Here is a 24,103-nt window from a genome sequence, read left to right as displayed (position 1 = left end):
TCGCTTCAGGACCACAAAGATACGAGTAATTATGACACATGTGGAGGCATAAAGACAGTTTTCCGTCGCTCATTCTGCTAGAGAAACAAGAAAGGAAATGACTAGCTTGCGGAGTACTTATGTAGATGCAGAACCTCATACAAGTAATTCTTTGAAGAACTAGGCATATTGATACCACCCTTTCTACGCATTTACTTTATCATGAATCTTCTGAGAAGACCAGAAGAAATTTGAATATAACGCTGGCAAGAAGAATAATTTGCAGAGTCCATAACTGAACGTTTCTTTCGCATTGGATTGAACAAAGTAGGCAGCAGTATCTATTTTTGACCATCTCTATTACGAATTAAGAATGCTAGCAGGTAATGGAGCCTTTAAACACAAATTTAAAAACATGTATGTTTTCGAATGCCTTCTACTTACAGGATAATTTCTGAATATGTACTTTCGGTATGTGGTTGGCTTACGTTTATAAAAATTTGTAACTCAGTTCAAAGTAAGAATCAGGTTACGTAAATGAGTAACATGTGCCCATGTTCTCATAGATAAAACGTGTCTTATTTGTAAACCTACCGGTTAACAATTATTGAAGTATATCAATTAAAAACGTCACAACTTTTGAACGGTTTGCGATAGGAAGTTCAAACTGAACGGTTGGCCACGGGGCATGATGGGAATTATTATGCGTATGCGCACGCGTCTTGTTGTTGTCGGCCATTTACACTTGAAGATGTCGCGGTACAGCGTGCTTGAGCATATAGTGTTTGTGAAGGCCTACTATGCGATCAATAACACCCCAACTGCGGCTCAAAGGAGGTTTGCAACAGAGTTAAATCTGAAGACAACCAGTCCAAGTACGCTAACAATCAATAATTTGGTTCGCAAGTTTGAGAGAACGGGTAGTGTTCGTGATGACAGCGTTGGCAAAGTCGGTCCTCCATCGGAGCAAGAGAGTGTTTGATGTCCTGGAGGAGCACTTACGTGACTCCATTCTGACTCTGAGGTACACAGAGGCCGCCATATTCTCCGGATCTGAATACATGCAACTCTTTTTTGTAGGGCTCTATTAAAGACAAGGTGTAAAACGACTACCCCAAAACTGTTTCTGAGAAGAAAGCATTCAGGAGGTCATCGACAGCATAGATGTTCCAACACTTGAGCGGGTCATGCAGTATTTCGCTATTCGATTGCGCCAAATCATCGCAAGTGATGGCAGCCATATCGAACGTGTCGTAACCAAAATCCGAATATCTGTAGTGACGTTTACACGTTGAATAAAGTGCGTGCAGCCTTAGATTGTAACTAACTTTCGTTTTCTTTTCCATATAGTTCAATAATTGACACCCTATGCTTAACACAGCCGACATCGTGGTGAGCTATTGTAAAAATCATCTACGGAAGATACAAAATGCATCCAAGTAATTGCCTTCGAATTATGAGAGGAAAAGCATGTTATTATCCTATGTTTATTGAAGTGCATATGTCTGATTTACGCGATGCCATTATTTCTCTAAGCATTTTTTTGATTTACATCCATAGAAACAAGCAGATACTCTTCACTCAGTCACCATTGTCAGCTTAACACAACAATCTAATACTTAGAAGTTCCTATTGATCTTGCGCAAGCTGCGTTCTTTGATTTATTGTTGAACTCTGACAAGAGATGAACCCGAGCAAACAACGTACATAACTTTGGAAGCTGAAGCTATCGGAGAGCAGTTAAAGACATTATATTCGAAGAGTCTTAAATCCATGAGATTTTTCAATCAACAATTACATTTTTTGTATAGGAATTCAAAACACCGTATGATGATTAAACTTTATATTGAAATTCACATTTAATTTGAAAATTCTTAAACCTTTGAAAAAAATGTACGTCTCTTGACCGAGAGATAATACGTTTTCGGAGCAACGGAGTGTTTCAATATTTTTTACATCATATAAATTTCATTTGATAACAAATGCAACTACGATATTTATTTCTACCTACTCTACACGTAGTAATTTGTCTTATACGTGATTTATTTTTGCTCTTGAATGAGGTGAAATGTATATTCGTGTCATGAAAATGTTTGATTTTAACTTATGAATCTCATAAGGCAAACGCGGAAAATGTGTGTGAAATAGTGGAAAAACTGAACAGTGTAAACTTACCACATAATCCAAGAAACTTTTTAGCACAATCAAACATTTTTTTCTCTATACTTTTCGTACACATCACTTCACTCAAGAGGCACATTTGCATACAAATGTTTGTAAACACTTCACAGATGTTTCTGTTCTTGGTGTGATCAAAGATGAATTTATCCGTAGTGCCGGAGATCTAATTGTTACACAATAGACATACACAAGGAATTGCTTTACAATAGGTCTTTAAAATTACTGAAATAACTGAGGCTTGCAATCTCTGTTCGTTTAACATAGATTCTGTTTTTGTTTTTTTATTTTATTTTGTGGAGCTATATCTCCAGTTGTTCTAACAGATTTTTGGTCTTACATGTTCTTGAAAACGGGTTTTAAAGTTTCTGCCTGTTTTCCCTACGTACTAGCAGGACAGCTGGGGAATGACACTTTGTACGCAAGCTCTTTTACTGTAAGTTCTTTTCTACAATAAACAAAATGTCCACTGGTAGTTGGCTTCTTTCATTTGACAGAACGTTTAGTGTCGCAGTTCTTTCTACGATTTCCATGCTGCACATGTTGTCTTATGCAAGAAAAGTGCCTGAATAACAATTAATCAATTTTATACTCTGTTTCTTTCAGTTTTGAAATCAAGTTCACTCCTGGTTTTTGATTTGGTCATTGATTTAGGTTTCTCTCCATAGTTACTAGGAATTTTGAAAGTATATTCTGCAACATTTTCCAATTTTGTGTAGCGAATGGGAATTCCGTTATCAGTAACTCCAGATGTTTTTCCCTTGAAGATCGTCATAGCTTTCACCGAATAGGTGAAGCAAATAGGTGATAACGTGCACCTTTGTTTTACCCCTTTTCTAATTTGGGTTTCACTCTGTTCTCGCACTTTGGTTTTTACTCATGTTTAATATTGTTGTTCTATTTTGATGGTCTAAATGTGTATCTGTCAAGATTTTTGGTAATATGTCTGATTTAATGCTGTCAAATCCCTTGTATCGATTAATAAAGGCTATGTAAGTGTTCCTATTTCAATCGAACCTTCTCCCCAGCAAAGTCTTCAAGTTTACCATGGCTTCTCTAGTCGCTATTTTTGGTCTAAATCTGAAGTGATATTTAAGTTCCATTCCACTATTGTTTTACATTTTATTCTATTTCTTTTTAACTTGGTTGTATTTTTATTACATGTGAAACTGGAGTTATCATTCCGTAAGTGGAGCAGTTAGTCGTATCCCTTCGTTATGAAAACGAAACGTTACGTTTTGTACAAAATCTTGTGGAAAGAGTTACACTTACATGATAGCGATTTATCATTTAGGAAGTTCATTTTTCATTTGGGAGTTCATCTGGACCTGGACCTTTCTTCAGTTTCAGTTCATTCGGTGCTGCTTCAAATTCAGTTTTAATTACTTGAGAGAGGTGCTTTATTGGGTGGTAGACTTCTTAACAGAGGTAATCGACTGTGGTTTTAATAACCATTTTCATTGTTCAGCTGTCAACGTGCCATATGGGTTATGTGTGCCTGAACAATAACAGAAGGTGCCTTTTGTAATTGCGCTTGAGAAAAATGTTTTTAGATGAATACTAAATTATGCTACATTATAATCCATAATACCAACAGACTGATCGGTTTGCACTTATAGTATAGCTCATCGATGCTTTAGGATCAAATTTCCAAAAAAAGTTGCTATTATAGTACTTCACTTGACCATAATTGCGTTTTAATACGTAAACAATTTTTGAAGAATGTTAAATAACCCGAAACATGTAAGTATGTTCACTTTGCAATATTCGGATCATAATCAAAATAAGATCACATTCTACACCTATAATGATAGATTCAAACTGCATCTTAGACCGAGACCCCAGGCCGTGCTTTTTGTGCGGAGTTCTTGTCCTATTTAGCATTCGGAGATCACCTTACCTGTCATTTCACATTGAATCCTCTCTACTCTCTGTAAAATAGTAACACGCTTTCATTTGTAGGAGTTCTGAGAGGCTGGCAACAGATTATTTCCCAGCCTGCAGATTCAAGTATTGACGCAGTTAATTATGATTAAGAGTATGTACGCAATGTTTTCGAATCCAGGAGCGACATACAGTCTGAACCTATGATGAAAGTTCAGTGCATCTCAAATATTGCAGGTATATATAACTTGAATGTGTTACTCGTCACTAGGGGTAAGAAAATTTAATGGAAACGGTGACGCGGCAAACAACGCGAAATCGGCGGTTTTTACGAAACATTGTAACATAACATTTTTCATATATAGAAATAAAAATTTGTAGGGAGCAGTTTTTTAATATTAGTTATTTAATGTTGAAATTGTATCTGCAGGGCAACACGTTGCAGACTTCCTCTCTAGCCAGCCCGTACTAGAAGTTCAATATATTTTCTTTTTCCATTTTTTAATGATTGCATTCGTTTAATGTATACTGCACAATTTTTCTTATACTGCAAAAAATAATCCGAAAAGAATAAGGTTTTTCTGAATGTAAGAAACTGTAACAAGGTACTACATGGTCATTTACCTAAGAACAAATAGTCTATTCTATTTAGAAGTGTTACATTCAAGAAAACTTGTCAACAGTGCATTTAATAGTTTATGAGTTACATTATTTCTCTACTGTATACCAAAATTCAATAAGTGAAAGCAAATTAAGAAGTATTATAAGAAACGAGTTATAATTTAAAAAAATTTTGAAATAAAAGCTATTGGCAAACAACATAAGTTTTCATTTTCAAGACAGGGAAAATCGTTAAGACATTAAAGGAAATCAGTTCACTTCCAAATATCACGAGTTCCATTGTAGACGACGTTCTTTTGTTTCAAGGTACAAGATGGCGCACGACTGACGAACTATGTCTTAACCACCCACACGTTACATAATTAATTTTAAAAATAGACACAGTTTCACTCAGCATATCACTCTTTAACAGAAAAATGATCAATATCCTTCAAACAGCTTCAATATATTATACAGAGCTCCTAATATTTAAAAACGATGCACAAATCACAACTTCATGTTTCATAACAACAAAAACAGGAGAAAATGCTGGAAACGATTTGTGGCGTTTTCTACCGCGAATTCCTTTTTGTGATTCTAATATCAGTCACTAGATTGAAACACGACCAGGAAACATCATATGTTCCTGGGTACTCGATGCACCAGTTACAACACTCTCCTCTACTTTTTTCTCAGAGGTGATCTTCACGTATAGCCCTACAGTTACCGTTAATTTGTCGAGCGAGGAACTGATGCCCTAGATGTAACCTATATGCCCTGCTGGCTATTCTGTTAGCATTTTTATACGCACCATTCAAGCTGCCTATTTTGATAGCACGAAATTAAAAATACGAGAGCCACTAAATTCGGTACTTCAGCACTGTAAATGCGCAAATGAATATGGTCGCTGCTCAGGTTTGCTTCTGCCAGCCAGTCTGACCTCGAGCTGGACTAAAGTTGAGGGTGCCAACAGGAACTTCATTCCACTAACATTAAAAATTGTTTAGGGTATAATGCCACGTACCTGACTTGGGTTGATAGGGGAAAACTGAACAGGCGCCATGTTAATTTACGTCCTAGAAATGTTAAATGCGAGCATATAAAGTTTAAATAATACACTGCATGAAAGGTCTTTTCGAAATGTGTCGCTTTTTGTGCGACCTGTTGTGGAAACAGGTTGAGAAGTCTGATGACATTGAATAAATTTTTACCTCTGTTCCATCTTAAAACGGCTTAGTGACGGATTTATTATAGTGGAAAGTTCGTTGATGAAATATGACGCACTAGACGTAATATCAGACGTATATGCCCTACTGCCATATTCTCCGATCTCTTATCACAAGGAGTGTTAACATATCAGAGGTGTAATGTTTCCGAAGCTACCTTAGAAACATGTTTTGTTTCGAAAAACTTTCAGCAATGTTAGGTTGCAGAGCATTCTTCAGTTAATAAGATTTGAGTAGCTATAATATCAGTTTTTTTCTTTTTCAGTTAGTGGAATATATGTGATGTGTGATATCAATAAGCGCAAGCTTCAAAACAGGCTATATCGTCTACATCAGTAGTTGCTAAACGGGGGTAAAATAAAATTTTTTGAGGGGTAAAAAGAACATGATTCAGTGTGTTTCGGTCACAAAGCTATATTATTTTTAAAATATCGCTCTTTGGTCAGCCTGTGATACTGATTGCATATGCTAGCAGTAATTACATTGTTTTTGAATTTCGAACACTAGTATTAACGCGTAAGACGATTTGGAGGAGGTTACTGCTTGTGAAACGAATGTGTCAGCATGTAAGAGGTTCATGACTAAGGAATTTATTGCTAGCGCACTCGAGCAGATGTAATTTCGATGGATTGCTTACACGCTGCTTGCGATATGTAAACTACAATAGAATCGCAGACCAGAGAGCAGTGTCGGCAGCAGTAGTGGTAGTAGCTCTCAGTGGGGTGGTCGGGCCGGTCGTGGAGAGCGATGGTCGTGCCAGAGCGATATACTATAAGGTAAAATCAAGAATTACTATTCATAGCCGCGCGCATATGTAATTTGTAACAACTGAGTTTGTACTATTGTTATATCAAGTTGCATGTAAATGTTTTTAAAAAATCTTTTAATAATTTATTTTATTTATTTATGCATTTATTTTACCTGGCAAGATTAGGGCCTTCAGGCCCTCTCTTACACCTAACCAGGCATACTCAGATTCAACAAATTTCAGTTTCTACAGAACATTAAGGACATATTACATGTTATACAGTATTAATGTTAAGAAAAAAATAGAGATTATAAACGTAGTACAATGATAATTATAACAATAAAAAATTAATTATAACAATCAAGAATAATAATAATAGTAATAATAATAATAATAATAATGACTATGTATATGAAAGTAAACATATTTTTCTTTTATGAATGTCAGTCCTATTGCTAGTTGGGAATTTTCTCGTTATATTCTTGCAGCTTGTGAGTTATTCTCATCAAGCAGAGACATAAGACGATAGAATGGGGTGAAAGAGATATAGAAGAGGTAGATAGGTTAGAGGAAGAGAAATAGAATGGTAAAATTCGAAGCTATGATGGAGAGGAGAAAGAAAGAGATGAGAGGGGCCCAACAATAGTGGCTATACCGTCCCTAATATGTAAGTCTTGAGTTCACTCTTGAATGTTGAGTGGTTCCGGATAAGACGCAGATCACAGGGGAGCGCGTTCCATAGTCGTATGGCTGAGATGGAGAATGACATGGAGAAAGATTTTGTGTTATGTAAAGGTACAGCCAAGATGCTAGACGTATCCGATCTGGTATTGCGGTTGTGGAATGATGATAGGTGTTTAATGTGAGAAGATAAGTATTGGGGGCACCAGTGGCTAAGAAATCGATGAAGTAAGCACATCGTGTGGAGATCGCGTGCCTTATGTGGGCGTATCCAACCTAGCTGGGAGTATGAAGGACTGATATGATCATACAACCGTATATTGCATACGTATCTAACGCAAGCGTTCATCACTAGCTCGAGGCGTCTCGAATTTTCACTATTTGTGCCGTGTTGAACTACATCACAGTAGTAAAGATTAGGCAAGACTAGTGTTTGGACTAATTTTTGTTTAACATGGGTTGGAAATATTTTTCTAAATTTCTGAATTGCATGTAGGGAGGAGAGCGATTTCCGGCAAGCTGTAACTGTTTGTTCTTCCCAGTTTAGGTGTTCATCCAAGATTATTCCAAGGTCTTTTACTGTTTTTTGGTATGGTAGTTGGGTACCATTGAGGTGTATTTGAGGGACTGTTTCGTGAAAGTACCGACTGATTAACTTTGGATGAGATATAAGTATGACCTGGGATTTCTTGGGGTTTAGTTTCAGACCTAGGTTCTGTGCCCATCGAGAAACAGAGCAAAGATCTGCGTTCATACTTGCTACTGCGTCAGCAATGTTCTTGGGGCTTGCACTTATGTACAGTTGGATGGCGTCGGCATATAGATGGTAGTTGCAGGAGTGAATCACTGAAGAAATATCATTAATGTACAGTGAGAAGAGTAATGGACCAAGGACGGAGCCTTGGGGAACTCCAGAGCGCACGTTTTTCCATGATGACTTTTCCGACCCACAAATGACTTGTTGACTTCTGTTTTTGAGGTAGCTGTCGAACCAGTGTATTGCGCTGTTTGAGAAATTCAGCTGCTTCATTTTAATTAGTAATATATCAAAGTCAACTGTATCAAAAGCCTTGCTAAAGTCAAGCAGTGTTAGGATGGTAGCTTCACGTCTGTCCATAGCATGTTTAATGTCATCAGTTACTTTGATTAATGCAGTTGCTGTACTATGGTGCTTTCGAAAGCCTGACTGATAATTGTCATGGATGTTATGAGTTTTGAGGTAATCCGTCAGCTGTTCATGGACGATGTATTCTAGGGCTTTAGATATTGCAGGTAGTATGCTGATCGGCCTGTAGTCACCTGGCGACTTAGGGTTGTCAGTCTTGGGTATAGGTTGAATTAAACTTTGCTTCCACTCAGTAGGATATGTACTACTGACAAGAGACAGGTTGAAGATGTCTGTGATAACTGGAGTAATAGTGTCTACAACGTTCTTGATCATCCCAATGCTCACTCCATCATTTCCTACTGCCTCGGAAGAGATTCTCGTAATTGCCTTGTGTACTGTGCCGGTAGTGACATGTTTTAGGAAAAACTTGTCTCTCGAGAGATTGATATCTTGGGGCTGGTAATTTGTCGCTGCGTGGCAGTTTACAGCTGTTGAGAAGAAATCGTTTAATTCTTCTGCAGACGCTTGATAAACAGCGTCAGATCTTCGCTTCCCTATACCGAAACTGCGCAGCTTTTTCCACAGTGCAGCAGGTTTTGATATGCCGCATACGACAGAGCGGGCATGTCTGATTTTGGCATTCCTCACGCTCTGCTTGGTTCTATTTCGGAGTTTCCTATAAGCTTCGTACGCATCGGGAGTTGGGTTACGCTTGAAGGCCCTATGTGCAGCATCACGTTTATTCATTAACTGGCGTAATGCAGTGGTGAGCCACGGAGTGGGAGCTCTCTTTACCTTGACAGTGCGTTGAGGAGCATGTTTATCATACAGTGCAATGATTTTGCGACATAATTCCCGAATTTTTCCGTCTAAAGTCGGTTCATTGCTTATATCATACCAAGGGATGTCTGAGCAATCCTTTTGAAGAGCGTCATGGTTAACATTTTTTAGGTTTCTGTAGGTTACCAGGTGAGATAATCTTTCTTATAAAATAACTTTTGGCAATCATTCATCTGAATTTAAAGATTTACTAATTTCTCCTATCCATGGTCATCCCGATTATCGTAAAGAAAAATCAGTTGTTTCTTTCTATACATGACAAATCTAGCGGCCAGCATTGCGCTGGGCTGTGACAGAAACATTTATTATAGGAACGGATATATACGCGTTATCCGGTGACTTCATTGAGGTAAGAATTTTAAATTTATTCAGAATGACTTTTCAGGGCCATGACGCAGCATTGGTGACGTCCAGATTTACCAGTTTAGGTTCACAGTCAGTTAATTATTGAAAGGTTATATATGAGTCACATTTTCATTGGGAGGTTAGTCACCTTATTATTGCGAGGTTACGGAGATAATTTATCTGTTGGGAGGTTACAAGCATCTTCCTCTCATAGTCCATCAGCTACAAACATACTTATACAGTGCATATACGACACTAAAATTGACACAAATGTATCAAATGCCTAAATATCTCACGAAAATCTCTGAGTTGAAGGTAGTTCCCGTAGTAGACAAGAAATTGCTTCTTTACAGTCTTCGCAACAGTAAACGGACTAGTTGTTGTCGTCAGCATAACAATAACTATTTAATGGTTACTACACTGCTGTATTGATTACTAAACTGCTGTATTGATTATTAGTGGCAGTAGTAAGAAACAAAGCACTGATAGCCCGAACTCTTCCAATTTCTGCCATTTCGCATGTGAGGAGTCAGCAATCAACTGATTTACAAACAGTATGTATAGTGCACTCATTTTAACTTGGTCGATTTTAAATGGAGGTGCAGGGTGCCAGTAGGGAGAGGAGTGGATCGGCGAAAACATGTTTTGTAAAAAGTGACAGCCCTGAGTGTGGACAGTTAGCTTTCATTTCTGAGGATTCGTAATAGCACTCGGCGTGCACTGAAAATCGCTTCATCACTCTATAAAAGAGGTTGTTAGAAATAACAAATACCAACTGTGTTGTTGACTCTCTAATTTGTGATAAAATAAAGCGCTCACAAAATCTAAATATCATTTACTTTTCACCATTTTAAAAATAAAAGCTTCGAAAGAAAATTCTTGATCATTGTGAATGTGGTAATGTGCATATGTGTAATGGAGAAGGAGGAGGGGATGGTCCTAGCTAATATCTGCCTTGACTCAGGGGTAATGGTCTCTTAACATTTATGAACCACTGATCTACGTGAATGAGAACAGAAACTTAGGATGAATTTCAGGAGATGCACAGAACTACAGGATTTTAATTTTCAAAGAACAAGTCCATTTTAAAAGTAAATCTCTTTTACTTGCATGCACATAAAAAGCTTGCGATGATTTTTACATTTACTTTTAACATCAAAGTTTTCAGTTACCTTTCAGAAATGTTCAATGTGCCCTCTACCAGACGCACGGCAAACATCCAAGCTATAGTCAAACTCATCCCACACATTTGGGAGAATGTATGGAGTTCCTGTACTCATTGCTGCTACCATGCACAGTCGCCCTTCACACGTAAGTATTACAAGAGCGCACATAGACAGACACTTTCCACAAGCAATGAAATATCATTGACAACAGGCAACCTTGGAGGCCAATGACAAATGCCCAATCGCACGCCCCTTACCAATGCATCACGTATACAGCCGAACACTCGACAAAAAGCGTGCAGCACAATTGCAACCGTAGAGCGTCTGCTAAAACGGAGAACACAAAATTATTTTTATTGTTGGGTTATTCGAATGTCGTTGTGACTTTAACGAGACAGCTAGCAAGCCGCAGCAAGGAGATCACTACCAGCAGCCACACAAACCAGCAACTTAGAATTGGCCCCAGAGTTAACTTCCAGTTACGATTTGTAAGTTAAAATTATCCCCAAGATTCTATCCTCATTTATGTGGAATATACGGTGAATTGGATGATTTTTTTGGAATACTCTGAAGAATACAATAGATATACTTCCAAATTCAACATTACACTGTAAGGCAATGAAATAGCACAAAAATTAAAAACAGCGTTGAAAAATAAACCAACAGTAGGTATGAATAGCGGTAAAAAATTAAAAACTTAGTTCAGAAACAAGGACCCAGAAACTAGCACTGTAATTGGCAAATATTAACACTAAATTGGGCGAAAAACTAGCATCGTAACTGGCCGTAAAATAAAGCGATGTTTCTTTCTGTTCCTTCTCATCACTTTTCCATTAGCGTAGCCCTTTTGTAGACAGGTGGACATTCCGTTCAACAGAGTCTATTGCGTCAAAGTACCTTCTTTATGTCGACTACGTACCAAGGGTGTGATAGAGGAACCCTGACGTTTGCTAGTTGCATCCCACTTCAAGCGATCACCCTTAGGACCCATTCAGACGTAGCAGCACTTTTTAGCAGCGCTGCCGATGGCAAATGCTGCAGATGTACGAGCGGTTTCACACACAGCCGCCGGCCTGGGTGGCCGAGCGTTTCTAGGCGCTACAGTCTGGAACCGCTCGACCGCTACGGTCGCAGGTTCGAATCCTTCCTCGGGCATTGATGTGTGTGATGTTCTTAGTTAGGTTTAAGTTAGGTTTAAGTAGTTCTAAGTTCTAGGGGACTGATGACCTCAGATGTTAAGTTCCATAGTACTCAGAGCCATTTGAACCATTTTTTGAAAGAGAAAATTCTATAGTTTTTCATGGTTCCCACTAGGTAGCAGCAGTGTGCGTCCACTTCAGTCCTAGTAAAAATGATGTCGAGACAACATAAAGCGTTTTGTGTTCTGCGTTTTGCGCAGTGCGGGTGAGTAATAACTGTTCAGCGTGACTTTCGTATTAGGTATGGTGTGGATCCTCTTGCAACACAGAGCATTAGACGGTGGCGTGAACAATTCCGAGGAACAGTTGTTTGTGTAAAGGCAAATCGCCGGGCCGTCCGCGAGTGTCTGACAAAGACGTTGAACGCATCCGCCATAATTTCACAAGCAGTCCGCAAAAATCCGTTCGCCGTACAGCTCGACAACTCAATATGACCCCGACGTACGTCTGGCGCGTGTTTCGTCGACGATTACACATGAAACCATACAAATTTCAGCTACTGCACGCTCTTCGTGAAGATGACAAACAACAACGTGTAGAGTTCTGTAATTTCGTACTTCGGAAGATGGAGAATGACAGTTTTCTTCCACGTTTACTGTTTAGTGACGAGGCAACATTCCATTTAAATGGAAAGGTGAACCGTCATAATTTGAGAATATGGGGTACGGAACAACCACAAGAATTTTTACAACATGAGAAGAACTCTCCAAAATTTAATATGTTTTGTGCATTTTCGCGGGAAAAGTGTATGGTCCATTTCTCTTTGCCGAGAACACTGTTACAGGAAGCACATATCTCAATATGCTTGAGAACTTCCCTTTCCCACAGATGGGCACTGCTTCGAACGACTTCATCTCCAACAGGATGGGACACAACCACACTGGCATCTGGAAGTGCGGAAATTTTTAAATCGAACAATTACTGAACGATCGATCGGTCGCACTGGACCAAATGATTCAACCTTACATTACTGTCCTCCAAGATCACCGGACCTGGACTGCATGTGATTATATCTGGTGGGGGTTTATAAAAGACACTGTTTATGTGTCTCTGTTACCAACAACAGTGAGTGAACTGAGACGTAACAGTAGCTGTGGAATCTGCAACTCAAGACATGCTCGCTGCAGTGTGGGAACAATTTGAATACCGCATTGACATAAGCCGTGCATCTCAATGGGGGCATATAGAACACAAAATTTTGCATATGTTTATCAGTTTCAGAAATACAGACGTGCCATATCGGATGATTCTTTTCGATGCGGCCTGTGTTGTAGTAGCTACAATACTTCACAAATGCAGTACATGGAAAGTTGTATTTCAAGCAAATATCTCAGCTGCATCTTAATGGTGATTTCAGATTTGTTGTACATTTAAGTCATTTCCATGTCCCTTCTTTCTTGAACTAATCTACAATCCTTGTTGGGATGCATTTAGTAGCGTTTCCAGGTAGAGAGCTGTCTATCGGCGTCTCATCCTCTAGCCCAGCAGCACAAGACGTGTCCTCAAACTTACAACGATCTCTTTCTCTGACAAAGTTAAGCAGAAGGCGGGAAGTTTGTATTGTAATTTCTATCGTGTCTTGTAGAACATGTAATGAAATATCCTCCACTTACTGCTCAGTGTCTTACACGAGGTGAGCAGAGTTTGCAGCGCCGCCAACGTCTCTTTGCAGGGCCACTAACGCGTGCTTGGAGCACCACTTAAACGCTCGGTGGGAGCACCACTAACGTCGGCGGAAGCGCTGCTTACGAACCACTGAGCAGCGCTGCAAAGTGGCCCCGCGTGAAGCCAGCCTGAGGACTGGGTGTTGAATAACACACATTTCCTCGCTTCGAGATCAGCGCCGTAGCTCTTGTCTCTTGTGTGCTCCGCTGTCTGTAGCTGTTTCTTGTTGGCGATTGTACAGTAAGTTAATAGAACGTCACTTTTGTTGATGAAAACCAGTCATGTGTATCTGAAATTATAATTTGCGTCCCGTAAGTCATTACTACAACTCAGCTTTCGCAATGAAGGAGGTAAGCGTGTGTGATTTCAGCATAAAACACTTGTAAAGTAAGCATGGAGTCATCTCGTCTTGTCAGTCATGGAATTGTGGAATCTACATGCTGCTGACCTGACGACTGATATTATAGCTACAGTGTGAATTAGCAAGATATCAGAAGTCAGTAGTCGCTTTCGTCTTGTTGCTATTGCCAAAGCCAGCATAATATTCAGCGAAATTAATACAGAAGCAGTGCAGAGTTTGTGCCGGCATCAGTGTGTTCGTCAACAACCAAAGAAAATAAGGCAGAACACGTCAACTGTTACAAATAATTCTTTCCACAAGATAAACAAGTAAATGAAACAACCGATACGGAATATCAGGGAGCTTTGCATTGTCCAGCACAGTTGGACATTTCCATCGTACCTTAGAGATTCGCTAGGCACGTGGTTTTGATAAAAATAACGCCGGCCGCTGTGGCCGAGCGGTTCTAGGCACTTCAGTCCGGAACCGCACGGCTGCTACGGCCGCAGATTCGAATCCTGCCTCGGGCATGGATGTGTGTGATGTCCTTAGGTCAGTTAAGTTTGAGTAGTTCTAAGTCTAGGGGACTGATGACCTCAGATGTTAAGTTAAGTCATGCTTAGAGCCATTTTGATCCAAAGAAATTCTGGTCGTATGTAAAGGATGCTAACGGCAATGCCTTCTCTACGCGATAGCAATGGAAAACTGTCGATGACAAAAATAAAACCTTCCGAAATTCCTTCAGCGGAGATGACGACGTAGACATTCCAGAATTCGAATCAAGAACAACTGCTAACATCAGTACCTCAGAAGTAGTTAACCTCAAAGTAGTGAAGCAACTGAAGTCACTTAATATAAGCGTATTCCGGCCCAAAATGTATACCAGTTAGGTTCCTTTCAGAGTATGCTGATGCAACAGCTCCATACTTAACAGTGATGTACAACAGCTCGCTCGACGAAAGATCGGTACACAAAGACTGGAAAACTACACAGGTCACACCAGTATTCAAGAAAGGCAATAAGAGCAATCCACTAAATTACAGGCCCATGACATTAACGTCGGTACTAAGCAGGATTTTGGAACATACATATATTGTGTTTGAACGTTATGAATTATAAGAAAACGTCTACTAATACACAGTCAACACGGATTTAGATAACATGTTTCTTCTGAAACACAACTCGATCTTCACTCACATGAAGTTCTGAGTGCTATCGACAAGGAATATCAGATTGATTCCTTATTTCTTGTTTTCCAGAAGTCTCTTGACACCCGAATGTCTCAAGCAGCTTGTAGTGAAGCTGCGTGCTTATGGAATATCGTCTCAGCTGTGTGACTGGATACGTGATTTTCTGCCAGAGAGGTCACAGTTCGTAGTAACTGACGGAAAGACATCAAGTAAAACATAAATGACTTCTAGCGTTCCACAAGGTCGAGTTATAGGCCCTCTGCTGTTCCTTATCCATATAATCGATTTAGGAGACAATCTCAACAGCCGTCTTGGGTTGTTTGCAGATGATGCTGTTGTTTATCGTCTAGTAAAGTCATCAAACAGATTGCGAAAGAATTGAGAAAAGATATCTGTGTGGCGCAAAAATTAGCAGTTAACCCTAAATAATGAAACGTGTGAGGTCATCCACATTAGTGCTAAAAGGAATCCGTTAGACTTTGTTACACGATAAACTAATCAAATCTTAAGGCTTTAAATTCAAATAAAAACCTAGGCATTAAAATAACGAAGAACTGAAATCGAAAAAGAGACATAGAAAATATTGTCGGGAAGGCTAACCGAGGACTACGTCTTATTGGCAGAACACTCATAAGATGCAACAGATCCACTAAAGAGACTGCCTACCCACATTTTTCCATCCTCTTTTGGAGCACTGCTGCGCCGTGTGGGATCCTTACCACCTGGGAGTAACGGAGTACATCGAGAAAATTCACAGAAAGGCAGCACATTTTATATTATCGGTAAATAGCGGAGAGAATGTCACGGACATGATACAGGATTTAGGGTGGACGTGATTAAAACAAAGGCGTTTTTCGTTGGGGCAGAATCTTCTCACGAAATTTCAATCACGAACTTCCTCGTCCAAATTCAAAAAATATTTTGTTGACAACGACCTACATAGTGAGAAACGATCATCATTAAAAAAATAAGGGAAATCAGAGCTTACGTAGGAAGATATAGGTGTTTGTTTTTCCCGTGCGCTGTTCGAGAGTGAAATAATAGAGAATTATTGTGAAGGCGGTTGGATGAACCCTCTGTCAGGCACTCAAGTGTGATTTGACGAGTATCCTCGTAGACACAGATATAGGTTTTCTCTTAATCTCTTTATTCTCTTCGATTGTGAAGCTAAACATGCTTCTTGCTTCTAATCTGTTTCATTTCTTCACTGTCGTGTTTCTTTCTTGTCAGTTCATCACTGGCAAGATCTTCTATTTTGTATATCGGCATCTTTTATATTTTAATGTTGCGTAACATAATAAAATTCCAGTTAATAGACTTTTCCCTACCTTCCGCAATTCACTTTCACTTCAATTTTATTTCACTTTCTATTATTTCTTACTTATCCTTGATACACATTAATCGGTTTACAAAAATATAGTGGTGCATGTATCGCGCCGTCGTCTACATATACCCTTCTGAGCTGGAGCATATAAAGTGTATCACCAACATAATGGGATAACGGAACAACGGAGAATATCCTCAAACATTCTGAAACATTCTCAAACATTCTGGAAAATTCCAGAATGATCTGAAACAATATCGAAAGTTCTGGAAGATTCTATAACGTTCTGGGAGATTCTACGACTTTCCAGAATGAGATTTTCACTCTGCAGCGGAGTGTGCGCTGATATGAAACTTCCTGGCAGATTAAAACTGTGTGCCCGACCGAGACTCGAACTCGGGACCTTTGCCTTTCGCGGGCAAGTGCTCTACCAACTGAGCTACCGAAGCACGACTCACGCCCGGTACTCACAGCTTTAATTCTGCCAGTACCTCGTCTCCTACCTTCCAAACTTTACAGAAGCTCTCCTGCGAACCTTGCAGAACTAGCACTCCTGAAAGAAAGGATATTGCGGAGACATGGCTTAGCCACAGCCTGGGGGATGTTTCCAGAATGAGATTTTCACTCTGCAGCGGAGTGTGTGCTGACATGAAACTTCCTGGCAGATTAAAACTGTGTGCCCGACCGAGACTCGAACTCGCAGGAGAGCTTCTGTAAAGTTTGGAAGGTAGGAGACGAGGTACTGGCAGAATTAAAGCTGTGAGTACCGGGCGTGAGTCGTGCTTCGGTAGCTCAGTTGGTAGAGCACTTGCCCGCGAAAGGCAAAGGTCCCGAGTTCGAGTCTCGGTCGGGCACACAGTTTTAATCTGCCAGGAAGTTTCTACGACTTTATTCAGCATTCAGGCCAGTCGCAGCCACTTCGGAGTTCGATTCCCAGCTGCTCCCCTTAAGAAGACCATTGGTGCGACGCCGTGATATCTTCGAATCCAACCCTTACAGCTCCAAACCGAAACCTTCTTAATGGATGGGGGATGGAGGGATAACTATCACGTAACCCCCGCGGTCCTGCAAAATTGGCTTGCGAAATTTTGGCGGCACGCACTGACACACCATACTTATATACAAATGTGGTGTCTGTATGCTGTTAAAAAATTATATTTCGAGAAACGAGGAGTCCAGCGGCCTACAGACGTTGCATTAAATGAGTGGTGAAGGTTGGAAGTTTGTGCCATACAGAGACTCAAATCCGTATGCTCCAATTCTCTAGAATGTTTGCTTTAGTGGCCTCGGCCATCCGGACATGCTTCCCATCCGACGCAACAGAAACTACAAATCATTATAAATACGGGCGAGGATGGTTCTAGGTATTTTCAGTGCGGGTGCGCCATACGAGGTGCGACAATAAAGATTTTCTTTGCAAGATGTGGCAACCCTGCAGGCTTGCGTTGGCACAATATCTTTGACCTTGGTCTATACACTGCTTCTAGTCCAGGTGGCACATCGATGGAACTGCTCAGTCATGAGTTGTGCTGTAACAAGTTAATACGTGTTTGTGTCTCTCGTCACAGACATGGAACCGCATAATATTGCGCAACGGTCTTTTTGCGTTAAATTGGGTGAAAACGTGACGACAACTTACGGTAAGCTTCAGAAGGCTTTTGGAGAGGAGGTTATGTCAAGAGCTCAAGTTTTTCGTTGTCATAAAATGTTTAGTGAAGGCCGAACGAATGCTGAAGATTAAGACCTCAGTGGCCGACCATGAACCTCACGGATGGGTGTCAATTTGGCCAGGGTGCGTGAACTCGTACGATCTGATCGAAGATTATCCATGAAAACGATTGCAGAAGAATTGAACATCAATCGAGAAACGGTTCGTCTAATAATAACTGAAGATCTTAGTATGAGAAAGATTTGTGCAAAAATGGTCCCCAAAAATCTCACAGCACAACAGTGAGAAACATGGAAATATGTGGCAGCCGAAGTGTTACAGCAACAGGAAATCAATCCAGAATTGTTGAGCCGTGTTATCACTGGTGATGAAACTTGGTTTTTCCAGTACGATCCAGAGACAAAACGCCAAAGTTCGCAATGGTGCTCAAAGGGATCACCCAGACCAAAAAAAGCTCGCATGTCAAAGTCAAAAGTGAAATGCGTGCTTGTGTGCTTCTTTGATTCCAAGGGAATTGTTAATAAACAGTGGGTGCTTCCTGGACAAATAGTTAACCAATATTACTACAAAGAAATTTTAGAAAGACTTCGTAAAAGAGTTCTCCGTGTGCGTGCCAACATTGCTGATAATTGGATTCTGCATCACGATAATGCGCCATCCCATACTGCTCTGTCAGTACAGCAATTTTCAAATTTGAGTAGTACCACAGCCACCTTATTCACCAGATATCGCTCCGTGCGACTTTTTTCTATTTCCAAGAGTCAAAACGGCGATTCAAAGGACCCCATTTTCAAACAACAAAAGATGTCAAAAAGCTGAGACGAAGGTCTTGGAGGATATTACAGAAGATGAGTTCCAGAAATGTTACCATCAATGGCAGAAGCGCTGGAAAAAGTGTGTGCATTCAGAAGGAAACGTCTTTGAAGGCGACAACACTGAACTTGACTAAAACGATAAGCAACATTTTTTTCTCATCAGTCTCCATACTTTATTGTCGCACCTCGTATCTTCCAAACCCCCTGCTGGACTTAGTGATTGCTACGAGCATTGGGGTTACTGCAGTGGACCTCTACTTGCACGTGACAGGTTGAGAATTTGGGTTGGACGGGAAGCCTACGAAGATAGTCAAGGGGGTTAGGGCAACCGTTCTAGAGAAGTGGAGTATCCAGGTTTGAGTTCCTGTCCGGCACAAAATTTCAACCTTCATCACTGATTTATTTCAATGTCTCTAGGCAGTGGAAGTACTGACTTCTCGTAGTGTAACGCCACACCTATTTTTATTATTGTATTGATTATTGGTCTATCTAAATAAATTAAAATTTGATATAGGCATACGGTACTACATAAGTAGATAAAAAAAACAGTGAGCGAGGAAAAAGAAAAAAGAAAAAAACTGGTTCCACAAAAGGACTGGTCGCCAGTGAAGAACTGGTTTCCAAATGTGAACCTCTGCACACTACTGTAGGAGAGGGCAATAGTGCGATACTCACTCTCTGTGGCTCTCTGGCGGCTGGTGCAGCAGGAAGTCGTTGAAGACCACTTGGACGCGCTCCTTGCCGCGCCCCTGGAAGTCGTAGCGGCAGTGACTGCCCGGCGGGTAGGGGTCCGGGTAGCCGGGGGACGACACCGACCCGTTCTTTACCAGGTCGCTGCTCAGCGTCGCGTCGCAGTTGGACGCTGTGGGCACACCAGACAGGAAGGCGAGCGTCAGAGTCAGGCTCATGATCTGCCCGGTCTGCAAACCTGCTATGCGAAGTAACCAAATGGCGTTTTCAGCAAATGCAGTTTCTGATTAACTTCTCACGGTCAGTATTAACAGTCGTGTAGAATCTTCTAAAGGACGTCATATTCTACGTTAAGAAATTATTCCTTTCACAACTGCCTGCAAGTGGTACTGAAGCAAAATCTTTTGCAGTACCACTTGAAAATGGCGCGAAGACCGGAATTGCAGTTGTGAAATATATAGTAACTACAGTCGAAGTCCTTCAAAAAATGCAGTTTCGTTTCAAACACTAAGGCCAACAAAACGTCGCACCACGAGGGAATTGTCCGAATGGGACGTAAATCGGTAGATGTACATGTACAGACAAACACATCTTCGCTCAGTTCTAAGCGTGACTTATAACTGAAGACAATTCTACTCCAGTCAGTTCCAGGCCGAAGACGTGTCTGGAGACGCACCAGACAGTAGCAGGATACCAACCCGACAGTAGCCCGCTACATGGCCCGACAGCCAGTAGTGATGGTCTAGGGCGTCGTCTTTTTTCATAACAGGACTCTTTTGGTTGTCATCCTAGGCATCCTCACAGCAGAGTTGTACGTCGATGATATTCTATGCTCCGCTTTGTTGCCCTTCATGGCAAGCCATCCTGGCCCTACATTTCAGGAAGATAGCCTGCCCGCACAGGGCGGGAAATTCTACTGTTTGTCTTCGTCCTTGCCAAACCATACTTTGGCCAAAAGGTCACCGTATCTCTGCTCAACTGAGAACATTTGGAGCATAAGGGACAGCACCCTCCAACCACCTCAGGAGTCGATCCAATGCACCAATTGGACAGTATTTGGGACGATATCCCTCAGGAGGACATCAGAAAACTGTCAATCAATATCAGACCAAATAAATGCTTGCATAAGGACCAGAGGTGGACTGACGGGTTACTGACTTGCTCAGTTTGTGACGCTCCTTCCCTTGAATAAATCATCCAATTTTTCTGAAACTGCAATCATTTGTTTGCCTATACACGTATATCACATCTACTATTCCTTGTACTCTTACCGACTAAATAATAAGAATTAATTTTTCAGCTGTGTTTCTTTTCTTAAGATCTAATGAAGTATTTTATTTGAAATATTTATTGCATTAAATGTGTTATGTAAGTTTACAGAGGCCGTTTCCCAATTGGCTGGAGCAGGATTCTTTATCGACCAAACCATTCGGGCTACATTTGTGCTGTTTCCTTAATCATTCTCTTAATAGAAACAACATATTCTCGTCAACATCGGAGCCGGTTATCTTAATTCCTAATTTTACTAAACTACTGCGGTTGATTGTCACTGAAAAATAACCGCAGACAATCAAAACATGTTGGCCTGAAACGTAATCACTTTCCCTTTTAGCTAAGGGAACCTTTAATGATATCTCTTACTATCTTAGATGATGACGTGATGTTTGTAAACGGTGTTACTTTGGATTTCCAGCATGCTGCAATAATAATGTGACGCCTACTGGTACCAATCAGTTTGGTGAAAAACAAAAACAGCCGAAGTTGCGGAACTTAGTTCTTTTTCTTTAACTAATGACCGGTTCCGGGTATGAGAGCCCATTCTCAAGTCATCCACAGACAAAAAATGATACATTCCGTCACAACAAGCAAACCTTGTTAATATTGTACAAGGTTTACGTGATATCAAGGAGTACACCTTTTTTTTCTGTTCGGATGACTTGACAATGCCTTCTGGTACCTCAAACCAGTCATCAATTAAATACCAAGAACTGAATTTCGCAATTTTTGCCGTTTTCTACATCAAACTGATGAAATGGGTGTCCTCTTGAATCATTTGAATCATACCCATTTCTTAATGTCGTTTATTTGGAGGACTGTTCTACTGTAGAAATTTCCCTACCGAGAGAGACTTTTAAGACCTGTATTGAAAATTTCTTCCTTTTAAACAGCTATTGGCACTGTCAGTGACGCCTTCTCATCTTTCTTTGTTTCTAATGATGCTGAACAAGACTTTGAAGGTGTTAAATAAACAATATTGTTGTTATTCTTGCTGTTAATATAAATGGCAATTATTATTATCATCCTTCACACCTGTTATTTGTCTTGGTAATTATAATTCTTCGAATGATAATTCCTCAGACGTGTATAAGTGAACCCGAAGCATGCATAGAAATTGTGAATATTTTTGTAATGTTTACTGGTATTTGTTGTTTCCAGTCTGATTTAACAGACGGCCTAAAGGACCTAATCTAGACAAAGTAAATAAACAAAATTTAATGTGAAAGCTCTTAATGTTTTTTAAAATAAAACAAACTTTATTAACGTTCTACAATTTTGTTCTCCATGTGTAGACATTTCTCAATAAAGTCTCCCTGGCGTCGAACACATTTCTACAAACGAGACACCAGTTCGTTGATACGAACACTGTAGAATGTTTCACTTCGTTGATGGAGTCACAACTTCATCACTGTTTGCACCACTTTATTACGATCAAAGTGAAGTCCTCGTAGTAGTTCTTTAAGTTTCGGAAAGAGATGAAAATCAGATGGAGCCAAGTCGGGACCGTATGGAGAATAATCGGTGACAGTGAACCGAAAGCATCTGATTGTTGCAGATGTGTCAGCGCTCGTTTATATTCTGGCGTTGTCATGCTTAAGGAGAGGGTACACCATGTGTGGACGAACTGTAGAATTCGTAACTCTATTACAGCAGGTGTTTTCTCATGCACCAGCATAGCTACACTACACACCGCCATGTTACACGCTACAATTCTGAACGCTCTGGTTTCAGAGGGCTGCAAGTATGTAAACACGAAGAATTAAGAATAAAACCTTATTCATTGTCACATAAAAAAATTCGGAGGCATTACATCTCAGCACGCTCTTGTAAATATAGTAATTTGTGATCTGGAAATTTTAGTCAAATAAATTATTTACACAACTGCTTAGGCTAAATTTGATTCCTCTAACCTTATAACTTCTTGGTGGTGGAATTTCATTTTCGCCTGTGTAATTAATATGACTGCCGGCCGCGGTGGCCGTGCGGTTCTGGCGCTGCAGTCCGGAACCGCGGGACTGCTACGGTCGCAGGTTCGAATCTTGCCTCGGGCATGGGTGTGTGTGATGTCCTTAGGTTGGTTAGGTTTAAGTAGTTCTAAGTTCTAGGGGACTTATGACCTAAGATGTTGAGTCCCATAGTGCTCAGAGCCATTTGAACCAAGCCAATTAATATGACTATTTTTGAAATTAATGCCGTACGCAGGAAGCTTCCCCTGACTTTACCTGGCCTGCTTTTTTGCCTTTTATTATTTACATTTCGAACAACCTGTCACCACGGCCTCGTGTAACCGGCAGCTGCCACACAGATGTGACGCGTGCCACCAGGGAACGGGACTGCGTGATTTCCGCAGCAGTCACACAGCGCCACCCGCATTCGTAGCAGGCGCGAGACGCGGCCAGTTCCGCATGCGGGCCGTGCGTGCATCACGTGAATAATACAACGGCGACGAACGAACCGTATTTTCCTCCGTTCGCGAGGAATTGGACAGCGTTGGCACGACGTAAATTTTTTATAAGAATAGAACGCCCGGAAACAACGACATGACAAATGCAGAAGAGCGCCGCCTCCGTGTTGTCGGGAAGTTCCTCCTTGAGTTTCAGTTCCGTTTCGGTGTATTTTCCCTTTCTACCCCGAGGGAATTCAGCGTTTTTCTCGGAACCTTGCAAGGCTGCACACATACAATTGTGTACCAGTGGAATCCATCAGTGATTAGTGTTCAGCGTCGATTGTGAGGCAACATATGTGAGGCGTTTAGCAAGTATTGCACACATTTTTGTTCTCGGACAATTTCGGTTGAAATGAAAGTGGAAATTGTTGTGGGACATCATGGAATATTCTCGCTTCACCACTTTCTTTCTTTTCTTTCACTAGTGCCAAGTCCCGCGCTGACGCAGGGTCGGCATTGTTAGGAACGGATTTGGCAAGGTTAGTGGAAAGGGGTGGCCGGATGCTCTTCCTGCCGCCACCCCGTACCCCCAGGACAGAATTAGTGTACCCCTGCTGTCTGTGCCGAGTGTAATTAATGGAATAGTGCGAGTGTATTCAGATGTCTGCGAACCGTGTAACTGAGGCGGAACGTGGGGACCAGCCCAGTATTTACCTAGTGGAATGTGGAAAACCGCCTAGAAACCACATCCAGGCTGGTCGGCACACCGACCGATCACGGTAATCCGCCGGG

General features: G+C 40.7%; 1 protein-coding gene across 1 annotated transcript in view; it reads right to left on the bottom strand.

The window, feature by feature from the left end:
* The window catches only part of LOC126237206 (suppressor of lurcher protein 1-like), a 732,293-nt gene that overhangs the window by 183,120 nt on the left and 525,070 nt on the right, over positions 1 to 24,103 (bottom strand). Inside the window, exon 2 of the mRNA XM_049947086.1 lies at positions 19,633 to 19,819. The gene's annotated coding sequence lies outside the window, so the exon portion shown is untranslated. The remainder of the gene's footprint in view (positions 1 to 19,632; positions 19,820 to 24,103) is intronic.

This window comes from Schistocerca nitens, chromosome 2, assembly GCF_023898315.1.
Source record: "Schistocerca nitens isolate TAMUIC-IGC-003100 chromosome 2, iqSchNite1.1, whole genome shotgun sequence".
NCBI classification, from domain to species: Eukaryota; Metazoa; Arthropoda; class Insecta; order Orthoptera; family Acrididae; genus Schistocerca; species Schistocerca nitens.
This window is presented reverse-complemented; position numbering and strand designations above follow the sequence as displayed.